The 20,354-nt window shown below is 56.4% G+C and overlaps 1 protein-coding gene across 8 annotated transcripts in view; it reads right to left on the bottom strand.

Moving 5' to 3' along the window:
* The window catches only part of Myt1l (myelin transcription factor 1 like), a 370,648-nt gene that overhangs the window by 312,843 nt on the left and 37,451 nt on the right, over positions 1-20,354 (bottom strand). For 6 of the 8 annotated variants that reach the window (XM_090337526.1, XM_090337531.1, XM_090337532.1 and 3 more), the window contains exon 1: positions 10,016-10,111. The exons of the other annotated variants lie outside the window; for them this stretch is intronic. The gene's annotated coding sequence lies outside the window, so the exon portion shown is untranslated. Of the gene's footprint in view, positions 1-10,015; positions 10,112-20,354 lie in introns of those variants that run through there. 8 annotated transcript variants of the gene reach the window in all.

The raw sequence follows: 20,354 nt of genomic DNA, 5'->3' as shown, positions 1-20,354 counted from the left end.
TGGGATGAGGGTGGTGTGTGATGTGGATTCTGTGGGATGAGGGTGGTGTGTGATGTGGATTCTGTGGGATGAGGGTGGTGTGTGGTGTGGATTCTGTGGGATGAGGGTGGTGTGTGGTGTGGATTCTGTGGAATGAGGGTGGTGTGTGGTGTGGATTCTGTGGAATGAGGGTGGTGTGTGGTGTGGATTATGTGGGATGAGGTGGTATGTGATGTGGATTCTGTGGGATGAGGGTGGTGGGTGATGTGGATTCTGTGGGATGAGGGTGGTGGGTGATGTGGATTCTGTGGGATGAGGGTGGTGGGTGGTGTGGATTCTGTGGGATGAGGTGGTGTGTGATGTGGATTCTGTGGGATGAGGGTGGTGGGTGATGTGGATTCTGTGGGATGAGGGTGGTGTGTGATGTGGATTATGTGGGATGAGGTGGTATGTGGTGTGGATTATGTGGGATGAGGTGGTATGTGATGTGGATTCTGTGGGATGAGGTGGTGTGTGATGTGGATTCTGTGGGTTGAGGGTGGTGTGTGATGTGGATTCTGTGGGATGAGGGTGGTGTGTGATGTGAATTCTGTGGGATGAGGGTGGTGTGTGGTGTGGATTCTGTGGGATGAGGGTGGTGTGTGGTGTGGATTCTGTGGGATGAGGGTGGTGTGTGGTGTGGATTCTGTGGAATGAGGGTGGTGTGTGGATTCTGTGGGATGAGGGTGGTGTGTGGTGTGGATTCTGTGGGATGAGGGTGGTGTGTGGTGTGAATTCTGTGGGATGAGGGTGGTGTGTGGTGTGGATTCTGTGGGATGAGGGTGGTGTGTGGTGTGGATTCTGTGGGATGAGGGTGGTGTGTGATGTGGATTCTGTGGGATGAGGGTGGTGTGTGATGTGGATTCTGTGGGATGAGGTGGTGTGTGATGTGGATTCTGTGGGATGAGGGTGTTGTGTGATGTGGATTCTGTGGGATGAGGGTGGTGTGTGGTGTGGAATCTGTGGGATTAGGGTGGTGTGTGGTGTGGAATTTGTGGGATGAGGGTGGTGTGTGGTGTGGATTCTGTGGGATGAGAGTGGTGTGTGGTGTGGAATCTGTGGGATTAGGGTGGTGTGTGGTGTGGATTCTGTGGGATGAGGGTGGTGTGTGGTGTGGAATCTGTGGGATGAGGGTGGTGTGTGGTGTGGATTCTGTGGGATGAGGGTGGTGTGTGGTGTGGATTCTGTGGGATGAGGGTGGTGTGTGGTGTGGATTCTGTGGGATGAGGGTGGTGTGTGATGTGGATTCTGTGGGATGAGGGTGGTGTGTGATGTGGATTCTGTGGGATGAGGTGGTGTGTGATGTGGATTCTGTGGGATGAGGGTGTTGTGTGATGTGGATTCTGTGGGATGAGGGTGGTGTGTGGTGTGGAATCTGTGGGATTAGGGTGGTGTGTGGTGTGGAATTTGTGGGATGAGGGTGGTGTGTGGTGTGGATTCTGTGGGATGAGAGTGGTGTGTGGTGTGGAATCTGTGGGATTAGGGTGGTGTGTGGTGTGGATTCTGTGGGATGAGGGTGGTGTGTGGTGTGGAATCTGTGGGATGAGGGTGGTGTGTGGTGTGGATTCTGTGGGATCAGGGTGGTGTGTGGTGTGGATTCTGTGGGATGAGGGTGGTGTGTGGTGTGGACTCTGTGGGATGAGGGTGGTGTTTGGATTCTGTGGGGCTGAGGGTGGTGTGTGGTGTGGACTCTGTGGGATGAGGATGATGTGTGATGTAGACTCTGTGGGATGAGGGTGGTGTGTGGTGTGGATTCTGTGGTACGGTCAGGTGGTGTTGCCTCTGATTTGCCTCTGCACACCATCAATTCACAGCCAGCGACAAGCTTTTCCAGGCAAGTGAGAGTTAACCTCAATCCGGACAGCCTCTCTGACATAGGCTCCAGAGCCAAACCTCCCTACAGGTCCCCAGAACCCCATTCTAATGCCGTGGGCATGAGTTTTCGTGTGGTTTGGTCTTTGAAGCAAGGAGGAAGAGGGGAAGACGGAGAGCTCTACACTTACAAGGAGAACTGAAACACACAGCACTTAGCTCAAGCCCTGTCCAGGCCCCAGGAGACACGCGGCCTTTGTTTCAGTGCTACTCCCTTGGGGTGAGAGTGGTTCATCTTCCGAAGTCCACGACTTCAATGAGTAGGAAGCATGGCTGTGAGAAAGGAATCTGCCCCCAAGCACAGAAGCCTGCTCTCTTCACGTGCTCTACGTGTCGTAGCAGGTGTGTGAAGTGCGAGTCACCCTCTTGTGCATGTCAGGTGGCTGCTCCAACAGCGCGGATGATGCGCATGAGAGAGAGATAGAGAGAGCCAGAGATTGGGGAGAAACACGTCAGAGAACAGTGTGAAGCTTCCATCCTTCCACCAAGGAAGACGTGGCTCTGACAGCCAGTCACAGGGACAACCAAGCCTCAGGGATCCTCAGTCCCCGAGGACTGAGGGCAAAGTGCAGTCTGTGGTGAGGGACACGGGGACAAAGGCAAACTGATGGCTGTGCCGCCCACCTGGGACAGGACCGTGGGGAGTGCTGACCAGGGACTTCCGCCTTCCTCCGTCACCGCTGGGAACCCTCGGGTCCCCCGCGTGTGTCCAGCCTGGGAGACAGCCCTGCCTGCCGTTACCCCGGGCTTAGGCCTCCCACCACCTTCACCCCACCGCTGCCCCATCAGCGAGCATTCTACTCGGGAACTCGGGCTCGTTTCATTATCTGCGGAAGTAAAATACAATCATGCAGATCAATGTGTAGGGACGGGGGAAACAGCCCTGGACAGCAAGTGGAAAGGACCCTCGGGTTCGCGCTGCCTCCCTTCGTCCTCTCAGGGGAGATGCAGAATCGCATGCCTCGCTGCGTCACATCAGCTCAGCTCCTAAATACCCCGTCTTGGCCCGAGCACCAGGGTGAGATCTGCACGGGGACTTCAGTCAGTCCCCCCGGAGAGGCACTCCTGTCTCCAGTACGACTATTTGGAGCCAATTGCTTACTAAGATATAATGAAACAGCTGTTAAAAATAACCATATAGGGGCCGGGAGTGTGGCCTGGTGGTAGAGTGCTTGCCTAGCATGCACGAAGACCCGGGTTCGACTCCTCAGTACCCCACATACATAGCAGAGAGCTGGAAGTGGTGCTGAGGCTCAAGTGCTAGCGTGCTAGCCTTGAGAAAGTCCAAGGGCAGTGCTCAGGCCCTGAGCCCAAGCCCAGGACTGGCAAAAAAAATAACTATATATATATATATATATGTTCAATTTAATTTAATTTTACTGTTAAGGTGATATACAGGAGTGTTACAGTCACCTAAATAAGGTCAGGGGGCCGGGAGTTTGGCCTAGTGGTAGAGTGCTTGCCTAGCATGCACGAAGACCCGGGTTCAATTCCTCAGTACTACATACATAGCAAAAAGCTGGAAGTGGTGCTGAGGCTCAAGTGGTAGAGCTCTAGCCTTGAGATAGTCCAAGGACAGGGCTCAGGCCCTGAGCTCAAGCCCAGGACTGGAAAATAAATAAATAAGGTTGAGGACTTCTCTTGTACAACAATGCCACTCCCTCCTAGAACTGTATTTAAAAAGAAAACATCGGAACATTAAGAAAGCAGTTCTGACCCCCGAACACCCCCTGGCCATGGCACTCAACTCCAGAGCCAGGAGAAGCGGGCGGGAGGTGGTTGGTTCACCGTCATGGCTCCTCCTCATAGCAGCCTGACCTAGTGCAGTGCTAAAAGGCCTCTATCACCAGGCCTCCCGGGGTCCTCTGGGCCTCTATCACCAGGCCTCCCCGGGTCCTCTGGGGTCTCTATCACCAGGCCTCCCCGGGTCCTCTGGGCCTCTATCACCAGGCCTCCCCGGGTCCTCTGGGGTCTCCATCACCAGGCCTCCCCACGTCCCCTGGGCCTCTATCACCAGGCCTCCCCGGATCCTCTGGGGTCTCCATCACCAGGCCTCCCCGGGTCCTCTGGGCCTCTATCACCAGGCCTCCCCGGGTCCTCTGGGGTCTCCATCACCAGGCCTCCCCGGGTCCTCTGGGGTCTCCATCACCAGGCCTCCCCGGGTCCTCTGGGCCTCCATCACCAGGCCTCCCCGGGTCCCCTGGGGTCTCTATCACCAGGCCTCCCCGGGTCCTCTGGGGTCTCTATCACCAGGCCTCCTCGGGTCCTCTGGGCCTCTATCACCAGGCCTCCCCGGGTCCTCTGGGTCTCTATCACCAGGCCTCCCCGGATCCTCTGGGACCTCTATCTCCAGGCCTCCCCGGGTCCTCTGGGGTCTCTATCACCAGGCCTCCCCAGGTCCTCTGGGCCTCTATCACCAGGCCTCCCCGGGTCCCCTGGGGTCTCTATCACCAGGCCTCCCCGGGTCCTCTGGGGCCTCTATCTCCAGGCCTCCCCGGATCCCCTGGGGTCTCTATCACCAGGCCTCCCCGGGTCCTCTGGGTCTCCATCACCAGGCTTCCCCGGGTCCTCTGGGCCTCTATCTCCAGGCCTCCCCGGGTCCTCTGGGGTCTCTATCTCCAGGCCTCCCCGGGTCCTCTGGGGTCTCTATCTCCAGGCCTCCCCGGGTCCTCTGGGCCTCTATCTCCAGGCCTCCCCGGGTCCTCTGGGCCTCTATCTCCAGGCCTCCCCGGGTCCTCTGGGGTCTCTATCTCCAGGCCTCCCCGGGTCCTCTGGGCCTGTATCTCCAGGCCTCCCCGGGTCCTCTGGGCCTCTATCTCCAGGCCTCCTTGGGTCCTCTGGGCCTCTAGCACCAGGCCTCCCCAGGTCCTCTGGGCCTCCATCACCAGGCCTCCCCGGGTCCCCCGGGGCCTCCAGGCTGCTCTCCTTCACATTCCACCCTGTGATCAGTGGGCTCTGCTGGCCCCTCCTCTCCAGGACTCAACCACACCAGCCTTTCCCCCCTTGCACATCAGTCACAACCTCCGCTCACTATTCTACTCTTATTCCCTTCCCTCCTGCAGGAAACTCAGGATTTTCCAGAAGCTTCCATTTCACTCCTCCTGCTCAGACCCTCGTGAGCTCTACTGAGCTGCACTCACCGCTGCTCCTTCTCAGCTCTTCTTGCTCTCTTCTCTAGCCTGCTTCTGAACCTCGCGGCTTTCTGACTTCTTCTGAGCATTCTAGACATCCTAGGCCTTGGCATGTCTCCTTTCTCTCCTTGGAATTCTCCTCCTGGACAGCCCCCAGCTTCCTGCCTCACTGCCGTCTCCTGTCAGCCGGCCTGGGCTGCATGGCTCAGCACAGGGCATGGCCTGACATCTCCATCTCCATCCTGCTTCCCTCACACGATGCCCCGTGATGGACTGGCTGACCCAAACACACACACACACGCACACGCACACACACGCACACACACACACACGCACACACACTCACGCACACACACACGCACACACATGCACACACACACACGCACACGCACACACACGCACACACATACGCACACACACGCACACACACACGCACGCGCGCACACACACATGCACACACACACGCACACACACGCGCACGCACACACACGCACACACACATGCACACACACTCACACACATGCGCACACACACGCGCACACACACACTCACGCACACACATGCACACACACTCACACACTCACACACATGCACACACACACTCACGCACACACATGCACACACACACTCACACACATGCACACACACACTCACGCACACACATGCACACACACACTCACACACTCACACACATGCACACACACACATGCACACACACACACACTCACACACATGCGCACACACACGCGCACACACGCACACAGCACACACGCACACACACGCACACACACGCGCACACACGCACACACGCGCACACACACCGTGTTCCCCTCCTCACAGGGCTTGTTCAAGTCTTCCTTGGAGTTCAGGATGGAGGCCCCGCCTTCTTAAGCAAAGGGATGAGTGACAAAATGGGTCCTGCTCGTCTGCCCACAGCAGTGGAGACCTGGGAACTACCAGGAGAGGCTGTCGCAGGAGCACTGAAGTAGTCCAGAGTGAGCTCCGGGACATTCCATGCTTGGGAACCTGGTAGTGGGTAGGGACAGGGGCCCTGGGGGGCTGTGCAGCCCTGCTCCTCTGCAGGACAAGGCAACTCCACCCACCCACGGCCAGACCTATCTGGCTGGAAAGTGGCGCCTGGGCCCGCCCACCCTCAGAGCACACCTGCCAAGGAGGAGGCATGCTCACCCTCACTGTGGGCATCTGTAGGTACACCGAGGGCGGGGCCAGGCCAGGGGCAGGGCCAGGACAGAGGCAGGGTGGGGAGGGCCAGGTCGAGGGCAGGGCCAGGCTGAGGGCAGGGCCAGGACAGGGGCAGGGAAAGGCGGGGGGGGGGGGGGGGGGGCGGGGGGGGCAGGGCCAGGCCGGGGGGAGGGCCAGGCCGGGGGCAGGCCAAGGGCAGGGCCAGGCCATGGGGAGGGCCAGGACAGGGGCAGGAAAAGGCCAGGGGGCAGGGCCAGGCCAGGGGCAGGCCAAGGGCAGGGCCAGGCCATGGGGAGGGCCAGGACAGGGGCAGGGTGGGGAGGGCCAGGCTGAGGGCAGGGCCAGGACAGGGGCAGGGAAAGGCGGGGGGGGGGGGGGGCAGGGCCAGGCCAGGGGGAGGGCCAGGCCGGGGGCAGGCCAAGGGCAGGGCCAGGCCATGGGGAGGGCCAGGACAGGGGCAGGAAAAGGCCAGGGGGCAGGGCCAGGCCAGGGGCAGGCCAAGGGCAGGGCCAGGCCATGGGGAGGGCCAGGACAGGGGCAGGGTGGGGAGGGCCAGGCTGAGGGCAGGGCCAGGACAGGGGCAGGGAAAGGCCAGGGGGCAGGGCCAGGCCGGGGGCAGGCCAAGGGCAGGGCCAGGCCGGGGGCAGGGTGGGGAGAGCCAGGACGGGGGCGGGGCCAGGCTGAGCCATTCAAACAGCATCACAAAGGATGGAATCTGAGTTAGAAAAAGGAAAATCACCAAAAAGGGAATTGCTGCTCCAGCTCTGCCCCCATCAGGAGGCGAGAGTCACGTCAAGGGCACCTTCCACCCTCCCAGCCTCTTGTTCTTGGAGCATTAGAGATGGCAGGCCTCTCCTGACAATGACAGTGCCACAAAGACACCTAGAACGCTGGCCAAATAACCCCTGCCTCTAAAGACGTGAGGGGCACACATGTACCTGTCTCTGTACAAATGGATATGAAAAGGGGAAAGGTAGGAGTGAAGTGGGAGGGAGGGCGAGAGGGAGGCAGGGAGGGAGGCAGGGAGGGAGGGAGGGAGGAGGGAGGGAGGTAGGGAGGGAGGAGGGAGGCAAGGCAGACAAGAGTATCAGTATCTAAATGTCACTGGGGTTTATTTGCAATGTAAATTAAAATTTCTCAAAATATTTAGTAGGATAGGAAAATACACTTAATTTCTGTTAATGTGTGAAAACGTCTGTTTTCATTATTGTATACATTTTGTTCTAAGAAACTCAGGGCACAAGCGCCCTGTAACAGCCCCGCCGATGCTGTGGGGTCTGGACCGCTGCTGTCCTCATCTACAGCTTGAACCCTGAGACCCAGGCCGCTGACCCCGCTTTCCACGGCGGGACCCCTGCTTCCCTCCCCACCAGGCTTGTTCTGCCCAGTGCCCTGGAGGCCGTCCTCACATGCCTCTCTGTCACCAGAAAGGCTTCACTGGAACACAAAGGAGGGCGGGAGAGCCTCATAGGCCCCCCCATCGGCCCTGCAGCGCCACCCCCACCCCCCAGACCCAGGTCATCTCCATCTGGGGGAGATTCCAGGAAACATCAAGTCTATGAATGCCTCAGTGGGCACTGCTTACATTTAGGAAATCTATCTTTACACAGAGACCTGTTCAATGCGGTCAACACGCCTAAAGAGCTCACATGAATTCGTGATTCCAGAGATGACACTGGTGTATGAAATCACACCTTTTCTGGTTGTATCTCACGTAAAGGCAAACAAGCAAGAATGGAGAAGGAAAATAAAGGGAGGTCTCGTGTCTTTCGGCAGCCAGGGAAAGATGGATCCAGAGCAGGAATTCCCAGTTGCCAACGGGCCCCAGCCCTCTGCCCCTTTCCTGTGAGTCGTCTCTGGGGAGCCACACGGGGGGACCCCAACCGTTCCCCCAGTGCATAGATCTGTCTCCAGCCTTTCTTGCTTCTCTTGTGTTCAGAGCTGGACTCGGGGCGAGGCCCTGCTCTGTGGCTTGAAGGTTTGTATGTGATGACGCTTCTCTCCCAGGCGCCTGCGGACAGGCAGGGAGAGGAGGGGAGGAGCAACAGTGGAGGCCAGAGCAGGGGAGATGAAGACAGCCATCAGAAACTGGCAACAGAAAGAGCACCTGTGTGAACGCCGGGGGCCTGGGCCGTGATACGTGTCTGTCCGGCGTGCCCTCCTCCTGGGGGACTGGCACATTCTGCCTGCGCTTGTCTGATACCAAACAAAACCCGGGGCTTGGCATCGTTTATGGATGGACATCGCCCCTGGTGAGCTGCTGGCATATCTTTTGAGTATGCAAGGCGGCATGGTAGTAGGCCTTACTGCTAGGGTGACCGTGTGGTTTAAAATATGGAGCCAGTCGCCCACTGTCCCGCGTGGCAGACGCGGGGGTCCCTCTGCCTGTGCACACTAGTGACTGTCACCTCAAGTCCCTCTTCATTGAAGTGGGGTGGCAGTGCTTTCTACCGCAGCTCTGTCAGGACTGAGCTGCAGAGGCTGCAGTCCACGACGCCAGGTTTTAGCGCGGTCACTAGAGATGGCTGCTGGTGGGCCTGCCCCGAGTAGACAGGAATCTTGGACCAAACAGTCCACCAAGTAAGCAGAGCTCCGTGACCCGGAGCCGAGAGCTGGGGCAGGACCCCCACATGCCGGGCTCCGTGACCCAGAGCTGAGAGCCGGAGCAGGGCTTCCACCTGCCAAGCTCTGTGACCTGGAGCCCAGAGCCCAGGATTTACACATGGAAATGAGATACAAATGGCCTTGTTTGCACCCAGACCAGGCGTGGCAGGGAGGCCCCCAGGGCTTCGTCTTCCAGATGAGATAAGCCAACGCCTGTCAGGGTGTTTGAGGACCGGGCTAGATTTCCATTCTCCAAATCAGGAGTGTCTCGCACACAAAGTTGGTGCTCGTCACCCTATGGACAAACCCTCAGAGCCCCAGGCAGGGGCCTTCCATTGCCAGAGCCCCTGAGTGTCTGCTGCAATGGCGGGGCGGGAAGAGCTCGGGGGGCCGTGCCCCACGTTGGTCAGGCTGCGCTGGCCCTCCATGGAGATGGGGTCAGCACAACCCCGTCTCAGAATGAACATGGCGGCGTGGGACTATCTAGAATGTGTCAGGATGGAGGGAAGTGTCAAACTGGCCTCTCACCACCGGAAGACCATCTGCCCTGTCTGGGGGGGGAAGGTGAGGGGTCCCCGGGAAGCTGGAGGAGAAGGTGGGAGGCACTGGCACCAAGGTGCACCCAGAGCAGGCACTCGAGGCAAGTGTAAGAATGGAGGTCAAGCTGTCTGAAAACCTGGCTGAGGCCCCCGGGTGCTCACAGAGCACAAGAGGGGGGCGTGGAAATGTTATGCCAACTAGAACGTAATTTGGGTGGTGCTCCTGGCTCCGTCCTGCTTGCCTCTGAGCCCCGGGGGTGAGCGCGGTGCCTCCACAGTTCATGTACGACTCCAACAGATAAATAATGACATAAAGTTGAAGCACTCACACATCTGAAGTAAGAACAAATACCCAGCAGAAAGCAGCTTCTAGCCACGCACTGGTGGCTCACACCTGGAATCCTACCTACTCAAGAAGCCGAGATGACTCAAAGCCAGCCTGGGCAAGGAAGTCTGCGAGACTCTTATGTCCAATAAAACTACCCAAATAAACAAATAAATAAACAACATTAGAGGCCTAGCGCAAGAGACTCAGGGACAGCACCAGGCCCTGAATTCACACACCAGGACTGGCCTAACTGCATCACACTACTGCCTGCTGACAAACTCTCATTCCTAAGGAAATAGTAAGTTGCACGGTGACCCTACCTCTTCACAATCCTCACAGGTCAGCGTGGACTGGGCGGGGTCCAGGGGAGAAGCAGGCCCCGTGCCTGTGGCTGTGGCTGTGGCCTTCTCGTAGTGTTCCCTGCAGATCAAAGAGGAAGGAGAAAGGGGTTGGAGCAGGACTTATCTGAGACCTGAGGACACCGTGAGCTAACTCTCTTGGCTAACGGAGGCTGCAGGCACACGTGTGCACACGCACACTTCACCACAGCTCACGGGGAGAAGCCCTGGAGATGTCACATTTGTCCTTGTGTATTCAAAGGGAAGGTCACGCAAGCAAGACGCTCTCATCTCACCCCAGCCAGACGGGCCAACACCAGGAAAGGGAGGAAAAGGGCAAACCAGGAATGCATGGAGGAAGGAGGAACAGATGCAGTCCTTCTATCCCATAGACACCATGTAAAACACGAACCTTGTCCCTGGAGGGCAGGGTAAAGTGGGGAGAGAGAAGCGCGCGTGCCCAGCCTTTGCACACATTCTTAATAACGTAACCACAGCCCCGAGTTAAGGTCTGTTCTTTTCCAGAGTGAAGGGAGGAGGTTGGGATGGGAAACCTGAGTGAGGCCGCCAACCCTGGCCTCCATCGCCACCACAAAGGGAGCTGGGTGAGAGAGCTGGCGCCAGGACACGGCCAGGTTCAGAGCAGCCCCACTGCCAGGGGCTGGCCCTGCACTAAACCTCTGTCACACATCTGACTGCCCCTCCAAGGGAGGGTGACGGAAGATTCATGCAGCACCGGCCACCCTGGGTGGGGAAGAAGGGCCTGCCACATTGGGTTCCTACACTTGTGTCTTTCCTGGAGCAAAGGGCAGTTCTTCTGGACTTTGTCTAGAACAGCGCCCAACTGCCCCGGCCCCCAGCCCCGTGTGTTTAACTGTCCCGGGCCCCCAACCCCATGTGGCATGGAAGGAAATGAGGCGTTGAATTCCTCGAGACTTCCCACTTTGTACGTGCTCCTGGCCTCTGCAGCCAGGCCTCCTTTCCCAGACTCACGCTCCTGCCCTAGGACACTGTCTGGTTGGTGCAGCAGTCTGGCTATAGTACCCAAGACCAGCCCAGCACTTCTCCATGCAGGCCTGCCATGCCTTCCTCACCCAGGACCCCTGGCAGCTCTCTGCAAGGGCACCTCCTGCACTATGTGGGGGTCTCTGCCACTGCAATGTGCATGAACACACACATACACACACACACACACACACACACGTGCATATACACACTGTCTTGATACTTCCACACTCACTCTATTTGAGAATAATATTACACTTGGCCAGCACCATACCCCTTCCCTAAAATGTTTCTCTACCTCCTGTCTGAAAATAAAGTTAGGCAATTTACATGTATACAATAAAACAAAACTCAAAACCCAACTGCACATAATCTTCATGCCACGGGGGCGTCACAAGTGACAACAGCAGCCATCTCTGGCTGAGAAGAGCCTTTGTGGGGCTGTGGCCCCCATGGTGAGAGCTGTGACTGCACACAAGGAGGCCAGGCCTCAAACACAGCCCTCACATGCTGTGTCTGCTTCTCCATGCAGGCTCTGGGTTTCCCAGGCCCGTTGGTTCTGTAGGTTTCCATTCTTCTGAAGGAGTCTCAGACAGGTTGGACAGCTATCAGAAGGACGAGAGTGTCTCAGACAGTGGAGGGCTCCACAGATGAGGGTTGAGGTCACCTCAGATAAAGCAGACAGCACCTCCGATGCGGGGCGAGGGAATCCAGATGGTGGATGGCTTCTCCTCAGACAAAGGCCTTGTTCCCCACTAATGTGCAGAGAGCAGCCTACATCATCCAGTCTCACGTGGCACATAGGCACCACAAAACAGATACCTTGATTCCTAATAAGTGTAAAAAATGAGTCCAACAGACACGGATGAGACGTTTGGAGACCACCCTGGCCAGAATCACCGCTCAGAGTGGACGACCATCCCTGGCCAGGGCGCCTCCAGGAGGAATTGGAGCTGTGACCCTGTGACCCCTGCATGGAATCGCTCCCTGTGGAGGGGGGAGGTGGGGGAGCGGAGGGGGGAGGCAGGGAGGGGCCAGGGTCGAGCAGGCCTTGCACGGGCCATTATGTCCAGTTCCACAAAGATCCACGTGAGCGTCCACACCCTCGTGTCATCCAGAATGGCCTTCACCTCCATTTAATCAGGGAATTTTTAGCTAGATAATAAAAATATAATTTAATAATAAAAAAAGTATTCTGATAATTCTAAGCAAGATTTTTGGGGGCTTATCAAAATAATAGGGAAAATAGAAGTGATTTCTTCTAAAATCAGGAATGAGACAAAAGTGTCCATGCTTGCCAACATTATTTAATATAGAACTAGAATTCCTAGCCAAAGCAATAAGGTAAGAAAGAGAAATAAAAGAGATTCAAAGAAAGCAGTCAAAGTATCCGTGTTCACAGAGGACATAGTTCTATACTTAAAGCACTAGTACGCTGAGTCTGGCAGCTGCTCCTGTAACTCCTCCCTGCTGAGGAGGCTGAGGTCTTAGAACAGGAAATTCCATGAAACACTTGTCTCTAATTAGTCACCCAAGCGTCAAAAGCAGAGCTGTGACTCAAGTGGTGGAGGGCCAGATTGAGCACCACAGCTCCGCACCCAGATCCTGCGCGCAAGCCCTGGAACTCACTCCCTCTTTTCTAGTGTTTTGGTCAGTCATGAGGCTTGAACAGGGCCTGGGCACTCTCCCTGTGCAGTGCAGCTCAAGGCTAGCGCTCAACCACTTGGCGCCATCGCACCGCTTCCGGTGTTCTGGTGGCTCATTGGCAAGAAGAGTCTCCCAGACTCCTGTGCCCGGGCTGGCTTTGAACTGTGATCCTCAGATCTCAGCCTCCTGACTAGTTAGGTGTGAGCCGCCAGCAGCGGCCTGAGTTTTCTTTTCAAGTGTTTTGCCTGTGGATAGATTCTGTAAGATCGCTACACAAATGTTGATATAAATCTGAGCAATTGGGTCTGAGAGGTAAATGTAAGAGTGTCTTCCACTATAAAAGCACACTGCAGCCACTGAAGGAGGGTGTGCCACGGGCAGCTGGCCCTCCAGGTGGAGGAACCAGAGGCTCACCCAGGGACCTTCCTGGCGGGCGGTGGTGACTGCCTGCTGGCAGGAGAGGTGGAGGCCCAGAGCCACTTAGCACTCCCAGCTGGCAGCCCCCAGCCGCTGGGTCCCTGCTTCACCCACAGGGAGAGCCCTAGCTCTGCGGCTGCGCTAGGGTGGGGGAGGGGAGGAACCCCAGGGCCATGGTGGGGCTAGAGCAAAGTTCCTCCCCGGGGAGGCTCCCCAGTCAGGCCAGGCTCCCAGAGGCCTCTGGTCTTTCTGATCTGTGGCCCTGAAAGTGGCCTGGGAAACTCACCACGACAGCTCAGCCAGGGCGGCGTGCGGCCAGCCACACAGACATGGGTGCAGTACAGGCCCCCTGGGGGCAGTCAGGACAGCCTGGTCTAGCCTAGGACACCTCGTCCTGGGCCCCCACTCCAAGTGCAGTCCTTAGGTGAGCGAACACCCAGGTGACGGGAGAGCCAGAGAGACAGAGCAGGCCTGGCGCCAGGGCAGCCCACTACCGGTGTCTGCAGGCTCCTTCCTTACACAGGTCCCAGAGTCACGGAGGCACAGGCCTCTCCTACCCGGAGCCCCGGGTGCCCTCCGCTTCCTGACACCAGGGTTGGTGAGGACTAGTGACACCTGAAGAGGAGAAAGGGCGCCCAGGTGTGGGCCGTGACCAGCCAAGGCGGGCATCGCGCCCGCCGATGTCCTGCGCTGGGCACCCCAGCTGGAGGAGCTGCAAGCAGCAAGGGCAGCTCCAGCGCCTCCAAGGAGGCAGAGGAGCAGCGTGCAGGGGGCCCTGGGTCTACGTGGCTGAGAGCCTCCCACCCGGGACCACCCAAGACGGCCCGGGGAGCCCAGGCCTCGGCATTCTTCACCCCCCAAGTGACCCCAGTGAGCTGCCCTGAAGAGGTGTTTGACCGTAGTGAAAACAAACCCATAAGCAAAAGCTGCCATGCCCTGAGGGCTCTGCCCAGCCCCCAGTGAGAGGGGAGAAGGAAAGCAGGCAGGCGCCACCCTCCACTTGCCACCTGGGCCTCTGGGGTCAGCTCCTGGTGTCCCAGAGAAAGCTCAGAACATGGCAACTCCTGCATGCTGAACATTTTACTTGAGAAAAACTCAGGGAGGCGAAAGTCAAAGCCATAGACAAGATGAAGAAGGAGGATGACTGGAAAAAACAGAAAACCAAGTTATATATTCTGGGGTTTTATCTATAAAGCCATGGTACAATTCTTTATGTCTCCTGGCTAGGGAAGCAGTGATATGTGATTTGAGCTTAAATCCCTTTACAATATAAGGCTGAGTGCTGGGAGCTCAGGACTGGGGAATGCTAAAGCCCTGGCTCCCCGGGGCGGGCTGAGGACTTGCTCAGCAGGCCCCGGTGTCTGCAGTGTCTGCAGGGCTCTGGGCGGTGGGAGGAAAGCGCTCAGCCAGAGGAAGGCAGCAGCCTCTGAGTCCTAAAGGAGCCCTCACAGGAGAACGAACGCCCAGGGAGGGGTACAGACATAGCTGTGAGCAGAGAGCTGCCCTGCCGGGACAGGCTCCCCGCCGAGCACCCTGCCTGTGTGTCCGTGCTGGGGACAGACAAGCTGTGGCTGCAGGAGGTGACGCTGCCCGCCTGCACCCCACCATTGGCTCTGGGGTCCTGGGCGCAGCCCCTGCTCCCAGGGCTTGCACCCAGGTTTGGGAATTATTGTCTCAAGTACATTTAAGGTTTTTTTCTGTAAGTTGTCTTTTAGATTTCCACTGGCAAATGTTCTCAATTGAAAGACTATGATTCCAAGAGGGAGGGAAGGTCCTTCCCCACATTCCCCGCCCCCATCCCTGCCCCACACACAAACCCACCAGCCTGCGCCTGGCCTGCCTAGTGGACCAGGGGAGACCTGGTCTCTTGGGCTGCAGAGACTCTCCCTTGTTCTCTGCTTCCCCCTGTTGGTGTGGGGTGGCAAGGAGAGGGCTGAGAGTGGGCAGGGGTGTTCAGGCAGCTGCAGAGAATTCCTTCCAAGGGAGTGGGAGCATGGGGCCTGCCCCTCGATTTCTCCGGGAATCTTCTCAAGCCGCCCTGCTGCCGCTCTGTTCTGTCTGTTCGAGGCCATCTCGGAAGTCACCTAACCTGGAGGAATCCCTGATAAGCTGTGGCTGGCCTCTGGGGTGGAGCCCCTCCCGGCTTCTCGGCCGGCCGAGACTTCTTGAGCAGGTTCCTGAGTACGTTAGGGCCTTGGATTTCCCAGGACGGGTCTTGCAGCGCCTGGGAGATGGGACAGGCTGGCAAGCAGGGGCTCTGAGGGGGCCGTGGCAGAGCTGTGCATGGACCACCAGGGACCCTCTCGGCCTTAGCCCCAGCATGCCCCAGGCACTGGTCTGCAGCTGCACAGGAGTCAGCCTCTTTTCTCTCAGTGGATGCTTGACATAGGCACTGCATTGTATAAGAAGCTATTCTGTGACATGATGTCCCCCTAGAGCCCCAGAGCATCCGCTGAGGAGGGACTGCGCCCAAGTCCCTGCTTTGGCCAGGTGTCCCCCACTTTCAAAAGAGCCAGGCAGGCAGGCAAGAGTGTGAATGAAGAGCAGTAGTAGGGGTGAGACCAGGTGACCCCTCTCAGCTTGCCTTCCTGGCAAGCCGCTTTTGTGGATTCCAGTCCGTGGTGCACCCTTTCATTGAAGAAAGGAACCTGGGCCGGGGAGGGGGACTGAGTACAAAAGGGGTACACAAGAAACCTCCATGGCGGGGGGCGGGGGCGCAGGTTTGATTGCATAAGCAACTTAGTCATAGAGACTTGCCAAAAGTAGGAAATGAAGAGCATTAGACGTAGGGAAGCCGGTGGCAGGGAAGCCAGGAGACTCGCCAGCCCTGTGGGGAGCAGGTCTGAGAGTTCTCCAAGCTGACCGGTTTCCTTTGCACCTCAGTGTTTACATTCACGTTCCATGTTACACCTAAAACGTGTGTGCCGTGCATGTGTGGAGGCTGGCCTAGGAGCAGAGTGCATGCCTGGCATGCACAAAACCTTGGTTAGGTCCTGAGTTCAAGGCCCATGACTGACCAAAAAAAAAAGGTCTTTTATACTCGAACTTGAGTCCTAGGCACTAACAATGAGTTTCTTTTGCTCAAGGCTAGCACTCTACCACTTCAGCCATAGCTTTACTCTGGGCTTTTTGGCAGTTAAGTGGAGCTAAGAGTTTCATGGTACTTTCCTGCCCAGGCTGGTTTGAACTGTGATCTTCAGACCTCAGCCTCCAGAGTGGCTAGGATTACAGGCATGAGCCACCAGTACCCAATAATTATTCCTAATACAGAAAAATTATCACTTGGGCCGGGAGTTTGGCCTAGTGGTAGAGTGCTTGCCTAGCATGCACGAAGACCCGGGTTCAATTCCTCGGTACCACATACTTAGAAAAAGCCAGAAGTGGTGCTGAGGCTCAAGTGGTAGAGCTCTAGCCTTGAGAAAAATCTAAGGACAGTGCTCAGGCCCTGAGCTCAAGCCCAGGACTAGCAAAACAAAAACAAAAACAACAACAAAACAACAACAACAAAACAAACAGAAAAGTTATCACTTTTAAGAGATAGCTGTCTTGCCTTAATCACTTCTAACCAAGTGCAGGAATTAATTCTGGTGGAAGCCAAAGCAAACAGGGTGGTTTTAAACTTAAACAGTAATGAGGTCTTGAAGTTTGGTTATTTGTGGGTCATAACAAGTCTGTTTAATCACTATGACAGAGTTTAAAATCACACATCTTCCTAGAACTAGATGCACACACATGAGAATATTATTTAGAAATGATATGGCCTGCACTCAAAGAGTTTACAGGAGTCAATAATGTTGTTTTAAAAGGGTGGCGGGAAGTCGTGTTGGAGAGCTATGGAAGGACTGGGGGCCTGTCTTGGAGCAGTGAGTTGAAATGATCTGGTAACCAGGCCAGCCCCAGGCTTCACAGAAGGCAGCTGGGTGCATGGCTGCCTGGACGGTACCAGACCCCGGCCACACTGGCCTGTGAGAGTCCCTGGTCTGTAGGGAGCCCATCTGTGTGGACCATCAGACTGTGCTGGAGTCAGCTGACTATTCAAGAAGTGCTCAGCTCCACCCTGCCAACTTTTGGTTATTGTTGCTATCGGTTTGGGGGCTTGAACTCAGGGCCCAGGTGCTGTCTCTGACTCTTCTGCTCACAGCTGGCACTCTACATTTTGAGCCACAGCTCCACTTCTAGTTTTTTGGTGGATAACCACAGATAAGGTCTCATGGACTTTCCTGTCCAGCTGGCGTCAGCCTCCTGAGTAGCTAGGATTATCAGCGTGAGCCACCAGGTCCCAGGCCACCCTGCCAACTATTAACATGCCAGGACTGGTCAACAGCAAAGGAAGGACGGGCTCTGTCCACCCAACACTGATCATCAAGGTTCTGTGCATTAACCTGTATTCTCACAGACCTGTACATTAACCCGCACTCTCATCTGGTTGGCTAGTACCCGTGTTAGCCTGCCATTTCACCAACCTACCGGGATCACATGCCCCAGGCAAGGTAAGGAGTGACCCAGTCTCTGGTGGGTCATTCGCCCTCCCCTTTTATCTGAGTAGTTCCTCTGAGAAGTCAGATGGCAGCCAGTTCTGACTCCATTCTGCTCTATTTTGGTGGTCCCCTCTCTGTAAGAATGCAGGTTGAATGACCAGAGGTTTGTTAGCTACACTAGAGCGGCCACCAAGGAAACGGCAGGGCAGGCCACTCCAGTAGTTGGGTGGGGAGCGGACTCGCTCTAGATGTGTTAGCTGAGACGGTAGTGTGTGATAGCCAGTGGCCAACTCTGTTCCCAGACACCAGTGACACCAGTGACACCGCCTGGCAGCACCATTGTAGCCTCTGCACGGGAAAACTCGGGGACCGCCCTCCCTTTATCTGCTGGATGCAATACTGGTTTGGAAATGAAAGGAATCACGGCGCCTGTATTTACCTGTTGAAGACAATGGTTATATTGTATTATTCCTTGCTTAGGTGTTCTTGGGCAGAAACTAAAACTGCCCCCACCAGTCACTTGTTTCTTACTAAAATAATATTCTCCTGTTGAATACTGCTGAACGGGAATGTCCATTATGTGAAGTAAAGAGTGCAAAGCAAGAGGGGAAAGTATAGGACTTAGACTCGTTTCTGTCAAAACACCGCCATTTGAGATTGGCTACCATCTAAGAAGCATTTTTCTCGGAGCTGGAGGCATGGATTGAGTGGTCAAGCACCAGCAGAGTAAGAACTGATTTCTGACCAGTGCCTGTGGCCGGGTGGCCTAGTTTTGGTTGATTACTAGGCAGTTACACAAATGAAGCTACTATCTGACCCACCATCCTGAAGAGCAGAGTCCTGCTGTGAACAACACCTACGTCACCCCACCCCACCCCAGCACGCTGGCTGACTCCGCACTTTTGCCTGGCCCACATCTTTCCAAATCAGTGCCTTCGTTCTTATGTCCTGATACATGTGCAGCAAAAGCAGGTATATATATACATATAGCCAGTCCTGGGCTTTTTAGCTTAGGCCTGAGCACTGTCCTTGGACTTTCTCAAGGCTAGAGCTCTACCACTGGAGCCTCAGCACCACTTCCAGTTTTTTTACTATGTAGGTGGTACCAAGGAATCGAACCCGGGTCTTCGTACATGCTAGGCAAGCACTCCACCACTAGACCACACTCCTGTCCAGAAGCAGGTTTATATTGTAGTCATGAGTACACAGAATGTATCACAAGGTCTGCATTCAGCGTGTCTTGGAAAACAGCAGCTGGCAAGCTCTTGTTCCTTACCTGAGCTGCCCCTTCTTCCTGCAGCTGGATGTGCAATGGAAGAATGTTGAGAGAAAATGAGGAAAGCAAGGGTGTGAAACTCAGTGGAGAGTCACTGAGACACCTCTCTACAGAGCATCCGCCCTTTCTGCCTGCGTGCGCCAGCGCCGGGGCTTGAGCTCAGGCCGAGGCACTGTCCCTGAACTTTTAGGTCAAAGTTAGCACTTTACCACGTGAGCCACAGCTCCAGCTCTGGCTTTTGGGTGTCTGGTTGGAGATGAGTCTCACAAACTTTCCTGCCTGGGCTGGCTTTGAACCACAATCCTCAGACCTCAGTCTCTTTGGTCGCTAAGAGTGCAAGGGTGAGCACCAGTGCCCTGTCACCTTCCTTTCTTTTGCGCACTCCTAGTTCGTCTGTAAAACCCGCCCACCATCCCTGGAGGCAGAATCCAGAAGGCCAAGGCTCCAGACTCACGGCCCTAACGAGCACTCTGTAATGCTGGAAGCAAAATCCAGAACCCAGGGCTGTCCTTAAACCCTGAGTAAGAGGAGTGATGTGTGCCAGAGCAGATGGAGCGGATGGCGGCCTCCAAAGGCCACAGCGGTGACAGGAGGGCGAGAAATGCCTGTAAGTCTTCAAGAGCCTCAGGGAGAGAGAGGAGGAGCTTCCGAGCCGGGACTAGAGAGCCGAGCTGCACCACCCACCCACGGAGCCCAAGCCTTTGCTGGGAGCCTTTGCCATCACGGGTGGGGGGTCTGCTCCTGCTCTCCACTGTCCTGAGTGCTGCATGGATGGACAGACAAGGCGGGGTGAGGAAGAGAGGAAGACCTTGTACGAGTGAGTCATGTCGGGCCTCAGCTCAGCCCGAGGGCTGCTCTGGCCATGTGGTGACATGATGGACGCAGCTGGATGCCGGGGGACCCCAGCCGGAGGGGCAGGGCCTGCCACAGTGCTCCCTATGGCTCCTCCCACAGCAGACAGGAGTTTTAAAGTTATTTTAAGCTGAAACCCAAAGGCAAGATGGAGGAATGAGATTCTGGACAGGAGCTCAAGCCTCATAAGCACGGGTGGCCTAAGTCCTGCTCTGTCCTCTGCTGCGTGTCCAGGGTCATCCCCTGCCAGCCAGTCTGCCCCGCGAGCCACCACCCTCCACAGCGGGATTTGACGAGAAGAGAGACAGATTTATGATGCTCAAAGAGCAGGGCAGGAGGGGAGCTGGCCCCCAGAAGGTGCCTCCATCTTCAGGGTGAGCCCGGCACCAGTGGGAAAGGAGAGGCGGGAAGACGGCGGCGACAGCTGGTGCAGCGCGGTGACTGCTGGCGGGGTTGGCTGGTATTTGGGTTCTTTGATCACGTGAGCCCAGACACCAGACAGCCACAGCCTGGCGGTGCTGACCGTGTGTTTTAGACGAGTTTGAGCTCAGGAGGCCTGGGGGGAGGCAAGAACGGAGGTCGGGTGGCTGGTGACGAGTCTCCACAGACCGGCACCGGGGGTGACGTGGACCCATCCGCGGTATTT

This window comes from Megascapheus bottae, chromosome 7, assembly GCF_031878675.1.
Source record: "Megascapheus bottae isolate mThoBot1 chromosome 7, mThoBot2.hap1, whole genome shotgun sequence".
NCBI classification, from domain to species: domain Eukaryota; kingdom Metazoa; phylum Chordata; class Mammalia; order Rodentia; family Geomyidae; genus Megascapheus; species Megascapheus bottae.
The sequence above is the reverse complement of the archived record's forward strand: the minus strand, read 5'-3'. Positions and strand labels throughout refer to the sequence as shown.